The following is a 12,889-nucleotide window of genomic DNA, read 5'->3' as shown; positions in this document are numbered from 1 at the left end:
CCCAGTCACATGAGGAAATATCAACAGTTTCTCCCCTTTCTTTAAAGATTTTTGAGGATTTGATGAGTTTTATGTGTTAGGTCTGCTGGATCATGGAAAGTGCAAGAGAGTTCCAGAAAAACATCTATTTCTGCTTTATTGACTATGCCAAAGCCTTTGACTGAGTGGATCACAAGAAACTGTGGAAAATTTTGAAAGAGATGGGAATACCAGACCACCTGACCTGCCTCTTGAGAAACCTGTATGCAGGTCCAGAAGCAACAGTTAGAACTGGACATGGAACAACAGACTGGTTCCAAATAGGAAAAGGAGTATGTCAAGGCTGTATATTGTCACCCTGCTATTTAACTTATATGCAGAGTACATCATGAGAAACGCTGGGCTGGAAGAAGCACAAGCTGGAATCCAGATTGCCAGGAGAAATATCAATAACCTCAGATATGCAGATGACACCACCCTTATGGCAGAAAGTGAAGAGGAACTAAAAAGCCTCTTGATGAAAGTGAAAGAAGAGAGTGAAAAAATTGGCTTAAAGCTCAACATTCAGAAAACAAAGATTATGGCATCCAGTCCCATCACTTCATGGCAAATAGGTGGGGAAACAGCAGAAGCAGTAGCTGACTTTATTTTTGGGGGCTTCAAAATCACTGCAGATGTTGACTGCAGCCATGAAATTAAAAGACGCTTACTCCTTGGAAGGAAAGTTATGACCAATCTAAATAGCATATTGAAAAGCAGAGATATTACTTTGCCAACAAAGGTCTGTCTAGTCAAGGCTATGGTTTTTTCCAGTGGTCATGTATGGATGTGAGAGTTGGACTGTGAAGAAAGCTGAGCACCGAAGAACTGATGCTTTGGAACTGTGGTGTTGGAGAAGACTCTTTAGAGTCCCTTGGACTGCAAGGAGATCCAACCAGTCCATTCTGAAGGAGATCAGCCCTGGGATTTCTTTGGAAGGAATGATGCTGAAGCTGAAACTCCAATACTTTAGCCACCTCATGTGAAGAGTTGACTCATTGGAAAAGACCCTGATTCTGGGAGGGATTGGGGGCAGGAGGAGAAGGGGACGACAGAGGATGAGATGGCTGGATGGCATCACTGATTCGATGGATATGAGTTTGAGTGAACTCCAGGAGTTGGTGATGGACTTGGAGGCCTGGCATGCTGTGATTCATGGGGTCGCAAAGAGTTGGACATGACTGTGCGACTGAACTGAACTGACTGATGTGTTAGGTGCTTAGGATAATGCCTGCCACAATGAGGAATTTAAGTTTTCCCTGATGTAATGACTCATTATTGCTATTACTAATACAAAGGACTTTGACTTCTCCAGAGAACAAATACATGCCAGTTGCCTCCATTGCTACCATGGTAGCCGCATGATGTGGAAAGCACAGATCTCACATGACACCTGAAGACATGAGGTTCTGGGAGATTTAAATCCTCAGGCACAAAGTTAGGAATACACAGAGCTGGTACCCTGATTGAGGTCCTATGGGCCCACCACCAATGAGGGAGAGCAGGAGGAAGGAAGGGGTTATAGGCAGTCTTCCAAGGTCCCCTGAAGTTCACTCATGCAGGCAGCATTTCTGTTTGCAACACCAGGTGAGGGACAGCAAGTCCCTCACCTAGTCATATGGTGGAGACGTATTCATTTCCCTGCTTCTTTTCGACCCCCTCCCTTTACTCGTTTTTCAATGCATAAAGAGAGCTATACTCCAGGACGGCCTAACCTTCTCAGCTCAGTTCCTGCCTGGACCAATGCCTGAAAAAGAGCAAGTGTCCATCCAGTGGAGAAGCTGTGGCAATGGTTGCAGGAAGCTGTCCTGTGTCACCCCTGTCATCTGCGGCAGGTGAGGCGGGTCAGGGCAATGAGGCCCAGATGTGATGAAAGTAGCACAAGGCTGAAAAGGAGGACCTGGGCTAACACACTGCTATTCACCGATATGTCCTTTGATCCATCTCATCCCCTCACTGGCCGTCCATCATGTGCCATGCACTTGTCTAGGTTCTCAGATGTCTCTAAAAGTCCATATTGGACAAACTCCATCTGTCTGATCACAATCTGTGCTTACACTAGACCCACAGGCATAATCAAGCCTGAAAACTACTGTTCTCAGACTAGTTCTCAGACTTGGCCCCTGCAGACAGAAGGCATGGTTAGGAGGGAGATTTCTCAATAAACAGGACTGACCCAGCTCCTCCCCTGACTCACTCCCTTATTCATCCTCTGATCTCACCCCTCAGTCAGGATATTAAAAGCTCAGTCTGTGCATCCCCAGCATCCTCAGGAGCCCTCCTGCAAGGCCCCCACCAAGATGAACTGGCTCTGCCTCTTTGCAGCCCTTCTCTTCCTCCTTGTTTTCCTGGTGGACAGCACCCCGGTGTATGAACACCATACCCAGGACCAAGGTAGGACCAGGCTCACCTCTCCTGTATAGACTGGAGGGAAATGATGGAAGTCCATGGAAGGGCTGGGGGCCAGTTGTGACCACACTGCTACCAGTCTTCTCTGAACTTCTCCTGTCATTTTGGGCAGGATGTTTGTTCAGTTTTGGCAGCATTGGTCTTCCTGACTATGCCAGGATATTCCCTAGTTACCAGAACTACTCTGTGGTGTGGTGTGTGGTCTTCTCATTGGGGTGGCTTCTCTTGTTGCAGAGCAGGGACTCTAGGCATCTGGGCTCAGTAGTTGCAGATCACCTGCTTAGTTACCCCAAGGCATGTGGATCCTCCCAACCAGGGATAGAGCCCATGTCCCCGCATTTGCATGTGGATTCTTATCTACTGGACCACCAGGGAAGTCTTACGTTGGAAATTTTTAACTCCACTGACATCACGACACTCTTGAGGATATGTATTAAATTTTTATATTAAATATTTATCTCTCCCACCTAACTCTACCAGATCAGGGCCCATTTCTGAGACTCTATTCCTGGTCCCTGCCTTGTCCCTGAACCTTGCTGTTGTGTAGTAACCAAAAGCTGCCTATTTGATCCTTGTTTTGATTAATAGCCCAGGCCTCCCTAAAACTTGGAATTTACTGACTTTATAGGTTATAAGATGAGTCACCAGAGGAGACTTAAGATACCTTCAGGATGAGGCTGGTGTCCAAGAAACTTCAAACATCCATTTCATGGTTCCAGGCTTCACCATATCTCATTCCAGACCCTCTGTGGAGAGTGGATGGACCTGAGAATGAGATCAATCACCAGTGGCTGATGATCCAACCAATATACTTGTTTAGTGAACCCTTGGAAGAAATACATAAAAACTGGGCTCAGAGAGCTTGTGTGTTTTTGAATACAGGCAGCTGATGTGAGGGTGCTATGCTCACTAGGGCACAGAGGCTGGGCACAGCTCCCTCCCCCTTTGCATACACATCTCTTCCTTTTTACTGCCTTGAGCTACATTTTGTATAGTTATCTGGGAAGTGTAAGCAAGTGTTTTTCCTAAGTTCAGCCACTGATTCTATTGAGCTGTTGATTTTGAAGGTGGGGTCATGGACATCCCAATTTTCACCATTTGATCACAAACATGAGAAACTCAGGACCTCACGGCTGGCAGCTGAGTTGAGAACAGTCTTGAGTCCTCAACCTGCAGAGTCTGCACTAACTCCACAGATTTCAAATCAGAAGTAAATTGACTTGCTAGACACCCAGTGGGTGTTTAGGGACTCGGTTGCTCTTAAAGGACCCCATATTTGTTGTCAGAGTAAAACCCAAACTCACTCTCCCCTGTGATTCAGGGGCTCAAGTGATGCTCCAAAAGGGGGGATTCATGAAAGTAGGACACTGCACCCAGAAACTGTTCTCAGTTATCTGTATTTTCAGAGTTCCTGGCAGAATCAGGTAGTGTATCAAATGGGTTGTAATGTGACAGTGTCCTGTCCTGACCCAGATAGCTACATGTCCTAGGGCAAGTCATCAGCTATTTTCTCATTGGAACAGGGGATACATGTTACATGGGTTTTTGAAGAGAAACCAGTCATGAATATAAAGAGTTGAATAATATTTCATGGTGAATTTTGTGCATTTTCCACCAAGATGTGTCAATCTGAAAATGATTCCTCTACCTACTTGCTTTGGGCAAGAAGGAATATTTAGGTGTCAAATAACAATTATTCCTCTATTAGGAAATATAACCAGAAAAACCTGGGATGAGTGAGCAGAGCCACTGCAGAGAAAGTAAGAAACACACAGTGCACAGTTTGGCTTTGCCCCTGGGACCAAGGCTGATACAACATTAGTAAAGTCTCCAGGCCCTTTGCTTGTCTTCTTTTGACTATTATTTTATTATCTATATTTGCTCCCTTCCTTGTCCACTGTTGACTATTGCTTTATTATGCATATTTGATCCTTGTCCTGGTGCATGGGCCAGGCCTCCTGAAATTCCTGGAATGTACTGTCTTTCATAGGTCTGGAGACAAGCCATAGAAAGGGACCTGAGAAGCGTTCAATAATAGATGTGATAACAAATGTCATCCACGGTGTGGTTAAAGGTTTGAACTTTTTCCACCTCTGGGGAGAGGGGACGGCACTGGGATTGAGAATAATCACCACTGGTCAACGATTCAATCAATATGCCTGTTTAGTGAAACCTCAATGAAAATCCACAAATTTGGGCAATCAGGGAGCTTTTGGGGTGGTATCACACGACAGTGATGTGAGGGTCCAGTGTTCTCTAGGACATGAAGGCTCCTCACAACTCCACTTCCACTTTGCCCTGCATATCTCTGTCATTTTTCTGTGCTTATATTTATCCTTAATAATAACGTGAGATCCCTATGTGAGTGGTCTTCCTGAAAGTGGTCGTGAGGTTTATTGAGTTATTGAAAATGGAGTGGGGTAATGGTACTTCCAAGCTTTAGCTGCTTTGTCAAATCACGACTTTACTGTCATTCAGATTGAGGACAGTTTTGAGCCCTCAACATGCAGAAGCTGTACTAACTTCCCAGATTTTGTATCGCAATTAAATTAACTTGCAGGCACCCAGTGGGTGTTTGGGGAATTGGATGTTGTTGCTGTAGACACCATGTATTTAGTGTCAGGGAAACCCACAGTCACTCTCCCTGTGCTTTGGGAGCTCAGGTTAGGTCTGGGGACAGGGGAGTAATGAAAGTGGGACAATGAACCCAGAGACTCTCAGCAGTTATCGGTATTTTCAGAGTTCCTGGCAGAATAGGATAGTATATCAAATGGGTTGTGACCTGACCATATCTTGTCCTGACCCTGCCACCCGTATGCTGTGTGTCCTGGGGCAAGTCATCTACAGTTTCCTCATCTGAACAGCAGATACCTGCTACATGGGTTCTTTGAACATATTACTGGTCATAAACATAAAGAGTTTATTCACATTCATGGCAAATCGTGGTGATTTTCCTACGGATATGTTCATTTGAAATACTTTCTCTACCTACTTGCTTGGGTCAGAAAGAATATTTATGTGTCAAATGATGATTATTCCTCTCTTATAAAAATTAATCAGAACGACCTGGGAAAATGAGCAGAGTGTCCAGGCCTTTTCCCTCGTCCACGTTTGACTATCATTTTATTATCCATATTTGATCCTTGTCCTGGTTCATGGTCTAAGACTCCTGAAAATTGTGGAATTTTTGTCTTTCATAGGTATCAAGATATTTCATGGACTAAAAGGATTGGCTGACATAATCAGTAATGGAATTCAAGGTTTGAAACTCCTTCACCTGTAAGGAGAAGGGAGGGCACTGAGGTTGAGATCAGTCATCGCTGCCCAAAGATTCAATCAATATCCCTGTTGATGGAAACCTCAATAAAAATTAAAAACATAAAAATGAAACTCCATAAATTTTGGCATTCAGAGAGCTCATGGGTGGGAACCAGTGGTGATGATGTGAGGGTGTTGTGCTGTCTAGGGCACGAACGCTCCCCACACCTCCACTCTTTCTTTGCCCTCCATGTCTCTTCCATTTCACTGTTTCTGAGTTTTCTCCTGAATATTATTCTGAGGACAGAAAGATAGGTTTTTCTGAGTTCAGTCGCTGGTTGAATGGCTGGCATCTGAAGTCAGGAGAGTCTTGATACCTCAACCTGTGGCATTGGCAATGACTCCACAGATATGGTCTCAGAAGTCAATTGACAGTGGGGCACCCACTGGGTATTGGGAATTGGATGGGGTTGGCGCAGAAACCATATCTTTGCAGCCAGGAAAAATCCCAGACTCACTCTGCCTTGTGATTTGAGGGCTCACATGAGGCTTGAGGAGCTGAGTAGTGAAGGTAGGACACTGCATCTAGAAACTCTTATCAGTTGCCTATATTTTCAACCTCCAAGCAGAATCTATAGTGTATCAGTGGGTTGTGATATGGCAGTGTCTTGTCCTGATCCCACCACCCACATGCTTGTGTTGTGGGGCAAGTCATTTGTAGCTTCCTCATCTGAAAAGGGGAAATTTCTTACATGAGTTCTTTGAATGATGATGAGTTATGAATATACACAATTTATTCCCATTTCATACCCAAATTTGTCCATTTTCCACCATGATGTGTTAATCTGAAAAGAATTCTCTACTTACTTGTTTTGGACAATTAAAACTATTTCTTTATCAAATAATGATTATTTCTCTGTTATGAAAACTAACTGAAAGATGTGGAGACACTGTGGAGAGGAACTGCAGGGAAAGCAAGAAACACAGCCCTTGTGTTAGGCTGTGGGACCAAGCCTGAGACAATTTTACTAAAGTCTCCAGGCTCCTTCCCTTGTCCTTTTTGACTGTCATTTTCTTGTCCATTTTTGATCCTTTCCCTGTTTCATGGACCAGGCCTCCTGAAACTCTTGCAATTTACTCTTTCATAGGTCAGGTGATGATATCCAGAACGCAACTCGAGAACCATACAGTCAAGGAGTTCCTAACATAAATACTCAAACATGGTAAGAAAGGTTTTGTATTTTCTGCACGTCTGGGGAGAGGGAAGGTCACTGAGATTGAGATCAATCACTAATGGCCAATGATTCAATCAATAAGCTTGTTTCTTGAGACCTCATTTCAGTCAGTTCAGTTCAGTCGCTCAGTCATGTCTGACTCTTTGCAACCCCATGGACTGCAGCATGCCAGGCCTCCCTGTCCATCAACATATCCCGGAGCTGACTTTTTCACTCTCCTCTTTCACTTTCATCAAGAGGCTCTTTCATTCTTCTTTGCTTTGAAACCTCAAACCTGCATAAATATTGGGGTTCAGAGAGTTTTTGGGTGGTGAATACAAATACATGATGTCAGAGTGCTGTGCTCACTAGGGCACAGAGGCTCTGCCAACCTAGAGTCCCTTTCATCGTACACACCTCCTCTGTTTCACTCTTTGTGAATTTTCAACTCTATTAATCTGAGAACAGTCAGTAAGTGTTTTCCTAAGTTTGGTTGTCAGTTCCATTCAGTTATTGAACATGGAGATGTGGTCATGGAAAATCCTAATTTTAGCCATTTGGTCACAAGCATAAGTAGCTTTGGACCACATGGTTGGTACTAAACAGGACGGTTGTGATCCTTCAGTGGGCGGTATCTGTACTAACTGCACAGATGTCAAGTGACTGGGGACACCCAATGAGTGGTTTGGGGAATTGGTTGATGTTGGTAGAGACACCACATATTTGGTGTCAAGGGAAACCCAAACTCACTCTCTGCTGTGATTTGGGAGCTTAGGTGAGGTTTGCAGACAGGGAAGTAATGGAAGTAGGACACTGCATCCAGAAACTCTTACAAATAAATGATATTTTCAGAATTCCTGGTAGAATCAGGTATTGTATCAGATGGGCTATGACATGATAGTATCTTGTCCTGACTCTACCACCCCTGTACTCTGTGTTCTGGGGCAAGTCATCTGCAATTTCATCTGACTAGCAGAAAAATATACAAGCATTCTTTGATTATCAGTCATGAATATAAATAATATCACATTTCATGACCAATTTTGTCCATTTTCCACCAGTGTGTTAATATGAAGAACATGATCTTTGACTTCCTTTGGTCAAGAAAAAATATTGATATGTCAAGTAATGATCATTCCTCTATTATTAAAATAAACAGAAAGACATAGGACCACTGAGCAGAGCCACTGCAGGAACACAACAAACACAGTCCCTGTCTCATGGGAGCTAGGCTGAGACAATATGAGTAAAGTCTCCAGGCCCTTTACTGTCCTCTTTTGACTAATATTTTATTATTCATACATTTGATCCATATTTGATCCTTGTCCTGCTTCATTGCCCAGGCCTCCTGAAACTCTTGGAATTTCCTTTCTATGTCATGAGACCACTCAGGAAAAGCAACGTAGGAAATCTTCATGTCTGAGCTGGTCCTCAAAAAACTCAAACACCTATTTGTTGGTTGGAAATTTCACCACTTCCTTGCCAGCATCTCTGGGGAGGGGGGAAGACTCTGAGATTGAGATCAATCAGCAATGGCCACTAACTCAGTCAATATGGCTATTTATTGAAAACCTCCATAAAAATCCACAAATATTTGGTTTCAGGCAGGTTTTCAGGTTAATGATAACCCATACAGACCATTTTACTATCCTGTCAGGAGACTGAATGTTAGTGGGGCATTGACCATTATGTAGATGTGTCCCATCATTAAGGTCATTTTTTTTTTTTACTAAAAGGAAATCAATTATACCCTTCTATTTGATGACTGTGCACCTGTGGAGAGAATGAAAATGGGAGTTATTATGTCCCTATAATGCATTGTTCTTGGGGTGGAGATACAGCTGTGAAAAAATAAGGCAATATAGTTTGCCTTGTAGCAGGGAGACAAATAATAGCAAAGAGGAGATATCCTATGATAGGTTATAAGCTTTTAGAACGTAGGGAGTAGTGCTTAAAAAGGATGCTGTGCTTTAACTCCACAGTTTCAGGGAAACCTTCTGTGATAAGGAGGCATTGAGCAGAGGCTGCAGAAATAACATACCTGGTCTGTTTGAGCAGCAGCTGGATCTAGTGTTGCTGGAGCTGAGTGAGTGGAGGAGAGGGGAGTGGAAGGGGATGAGGCAGAGATGTCATGGGGGCAGGTCGTGAGGAGCCTTGTACGCCTTTATAAGAATCAGAGTTTGATTCTCAGAGAAAAGGGGAGTCACTGAGGAGGTGATCTTGGGAGCAATGGAACAGGGCTCTATAATAACAGGATCTCTGAGGCTGCAGTGCACAGAGTATCCTCTAGGGGGCAAAGAGCAGAGACAGAGGCCCAGTGCCAGTAAGCAGGCTGCTGCAGTGGTCCACGTGGAGTGTCATCTATGTTGTTCCCTGGGTGGATCCCAGGTCTCTCTAATAACATGAATGTCTTGCTCTGTTGAAGTTTCTATGGAGGCTTAATTACCTAGTCATGATGCATTAAATCATTTGCCATGGGAGACTGTTCAACAGACAGCTCCATTATCCTCCCTGAGGTTGAGGGAAGGCAAAGGGATAATGGATAGAAGACCATGGTGGAGGGTGGGAATGAAAGTGCCCACCGCCCTGTAGACAGTCCTTTCCTATGCAATAAGAGCCCATTCTGGTTTATGAGGGTCTTTCCAAAATCACTGACTTCATATATCAGAAGACACTTTTATTCTTCTCATCAGAAGAGAAACGCCAAGAGTTTTAGGAACTCTGTGCCAGGAAAAGGATGAAAAAAGAAAAAGAACACATATATTTCTTCTTATAATCACAGTATCAACATATTGATAGTTCAACATTCAATTTATTCAGTCCTCCTGATGGATCAGAAGTAAACAGACTGGTATGTTTTCTACATGCACTTTTCCATTATGGCATGATTCCTTCACATTTTTTTATTCATGGTGGAACGTTTTTACCATATACAAAGGTGCAGAGAACAGTATTATAAAACCCACCTACCCAGACCCAGTAATTATTGACATATGGGGAATGATATTTACCTGTGATCTCTTTTCGTTGCTATCAGTTCAGTCGTTCAGTTGTGTCCAACTCTTTGCATTCCATGGACTACAGCACGCCAGGCCTCCTTGTCCATCACCAGTTCCCAGAGTCCACACAAACTTATGTCCATCGAGTTGGTGATGCTATCCAACCACCTTATCCTCTGTTGTCCCCTTCTCCTCCTGCCTTCCATCTTTTCCAGCATCAGGGTCTTTTCAAATGAATCAGCTTTTCACATCAGGTGGCTAAAGTGTTGGAGTTTCAGCTTCAACATCAGTCCTTCTGATGAATATTCAGGACTGATTTCCTTTAGGATGGACTGGTTGGATCTCCTTGCTGTCCAAGTGACTCTCAAGAGTCTTCTCCAACACCACAGTTGAAAACCATCAATTCTTTGGTGCTCAGCTTTATTTATGGTCCAACTCTCACATCCATACATGACTATTGGAAAAACCATAGCCTTGATGAGATGGACTTTTGTTGGCAAAGTAATGTCTCTGCTTTTTAATATGCTGTCTATGTTGGTCACAACTTTTCTTCCAAGTAGTAAGCGTCTTTTTGTTTCATGGCTACAGTAACCATCTGCAGTGATTTTGGACCACCCCCCCCCCACCCCGCCCCAAGAATAAAGTCTTCCACTGTTTCCAGTGTTTCTCCATCTATTTGCCATGAAGTGATGGGACCAGATGTCATGATCTTAGTTTTCTGAATGTTGAGCTTTAAGCCAATTCTTTCACTCTCCTCTTTCACTTTCAAGGGGCTCTTTATTTCTTCATCACTTTCTGCCATAAGGGTGGTGTCATCTGCATTTCTGAGGTTATTGATATTTCCCCCAGCAATATTGATTCCAGCTTGTGCTTCATCCAGCCCAACATGTCTCACGATGTACTTTGTATTATGTTAAATAAGCAGGGTGACAATATACATCTTGACATACTCCTTTTCCTATTTGGAACCAGTCTGTTGTTCCATGTCCAGTTCTAGCTGTTGCTTCGTTGCTATAGAGTTGTGTATTTCTTTTTTTGAGCATTTATTTGGTGCTTTGGTGTTAGTTGCAGGGTACAAACTCAGTAGCTGTGGCCTGCTGACTTAGATGCCCCTCAGGATGTGGGACTTTAGTTTTCTTATAAAGGGATTGAACCCCAGGCTCCTGTACTCAAAGGCGGATTCTTAACCAATGGCCCACCAGGGAAGTCCCTTAGAAGTTTCTGAGACTAAGCAAAGGCATTATACCAATTTTTGTTAAAATACTTCATGAGGAGATATATAATTGAACACAATTAATATATCAGGTCACCCCTAGCAGCATTCCTAATTCTGTCCCAGAAAGAAGGTTTTCAAATGACCTTTTCCATCTGACCACCCTCCACAAGCCTAGCATTCTCTACTGCAAACAAACTGGCGGTTCTAGCTGTTGTCCTTGTATGAGCTGTGATGACTGTCCTCATAACTGAGCCATTGCCCCTCCTTTCCCAGCAGCTTCTAAGCCTGAATTCTGCCTGGAGCCTGAATTAAAGGGTCCCTGCAAGGACCAGATGACCCGTTACTTCTACAATGCCAAGACTGGGTACTGCGAGCCATTTGTATATGGCGGCTGCGAAGGGAACAAGAATAACTTCCAGACGTTATTGGACTGCATAGTGACCTGCTGTCCAGTGACTGTGACCATGTGGTAAGATAGGGGGCAGGGCACAGGGGAGGGGAAGGACTGGGAATGAGGTGGAGCTCAGGGGACCACACACCAGTCACACCTGCACAGTGTCTTCCTCCTTAATGCTTCCCAGGAGAAGAGGCTGCAGAGTCCTGTGAAACCACACACTGAGCAAGTTCTCCAGGGGTCAGCTTGGCAGAAGGTCAAAGTGGGATTCCTTTTAAGAGAACCTGAGCCTAATCATGTGCTCCTCCTTCTTAGATCGGAATAGTGAGTCAACCACCCTCCAGAGAAGATCTTCAGTGCTCCTGAGCACCCCATCTTGGCATGGAAAACTCACTTCTTTCTGGTTGGGCATTCAGGTTATGAAGATAATGGTTTCATACTTTTTGTAAAATCTAGACTCTGCTAAGATGATGGGTGTCCACGTCTGGGCATACAATGATGGCACTCAACAAGTTCCTTTCCTTTTGCAGAGGACATGTGAAGAGTGGTTCCCAGAAAATGTGATGCCCGAGGAGGACCCCTGCAGGGCTGGGACATGGCTGCTTCTGAAACTGTGCATTCTCTCGCAGTCCTTCTGTCCACTACCCTCCACAGCAGAACCTATTTACTTCCTGTCCTCTATTGGTCAACATGTCTAATTCTGTCTCATCCAGCTGGCTCTCAGCACCATGAGAATGTTTTCCCTTTATTCCTAGCACTTCGCTTAGCTCCTGGCACCAAGTAGACAGTTCCTAATTATTTGAGGAAGAAATAAAGGAATGTAGGAGCGCATTCCTCAAGACCAGAGTAACTATAGAGCCTGCAGTTTGATGTAGGACTTTGTCTTAACCAAAATCCTCACTGCATCCTCCCCTTCATCCCCCTCCCCACCATCACTGCTCTCTTTGTGGATGTCACATGTGGAATTTGTTGCATCCAGTTCTCAGAATCAGTAATGAGAGAAGGGTTTGTGATGAAGAAGCTTCTTGACCCAACAATGATGTTGCGATTTTCCTTTCCATAGCTTCAAATACTGTGGCTTATATTTCAATAATAATGCATTTTTAATAAATAATTCAATAATGCATTTCAATAAATGCATATTCTAAATTAACCTGTCTGGATTGGAGTCTTTTCCTTGAAATTACAAACCTTAACCAATAGGGTCCATGGGAATATTGGTACTTCTCACTTTTCTACAGACAGTGGACACCTACTGTTTCACTGTCCAGAGACTATGCCCTCATGGGTATAGGAAGCAAACCAATTACAGCATAACTGACCATTTAATAGCCACCCTAAGCTACACAGAACTGTGGGAGACAGACATCTGCACATGAGC

The 12,889-nt window shown here is 43.8% G+C and overlaps 1 pseudogene; it reads left to right on the top strand.

Moving 5' to 3' along the window:
- Positions 1-2,318: 2,318 nt before the first annotated feature.
- On the top strand, positions 2,319-11,587 carry LOC129625239 (trophoblast Kunitz domain protein 1-like; annotated as a pseudogene).
- Positions 11,588-12,889: the final 1,302 nt, after the last annotated feature.

This window comes from Bubalus kerabau, chromosome 13 (genome assembly GCF_029407905.1).
Source record: "Bubalus kerabau isolate K-KA32 ecotype Philippines breed swamp buffalo chromosome 13, PCC_UOA_SB_1v2, whole genome shotgun sequence".
NCBI classification, from domain to species: domain Eukaryota; kingdom Metazoa; phylum Chordata; class Mammalia; order Artiodactyla; family Bovidae; genus Bubalus; species Bubalus kerabau.
The sequence above is the reverse complement of the archived record's forward strand: the minus strand, read 5'-3'. Positions and strand labels throughout refer to the sequence as shown.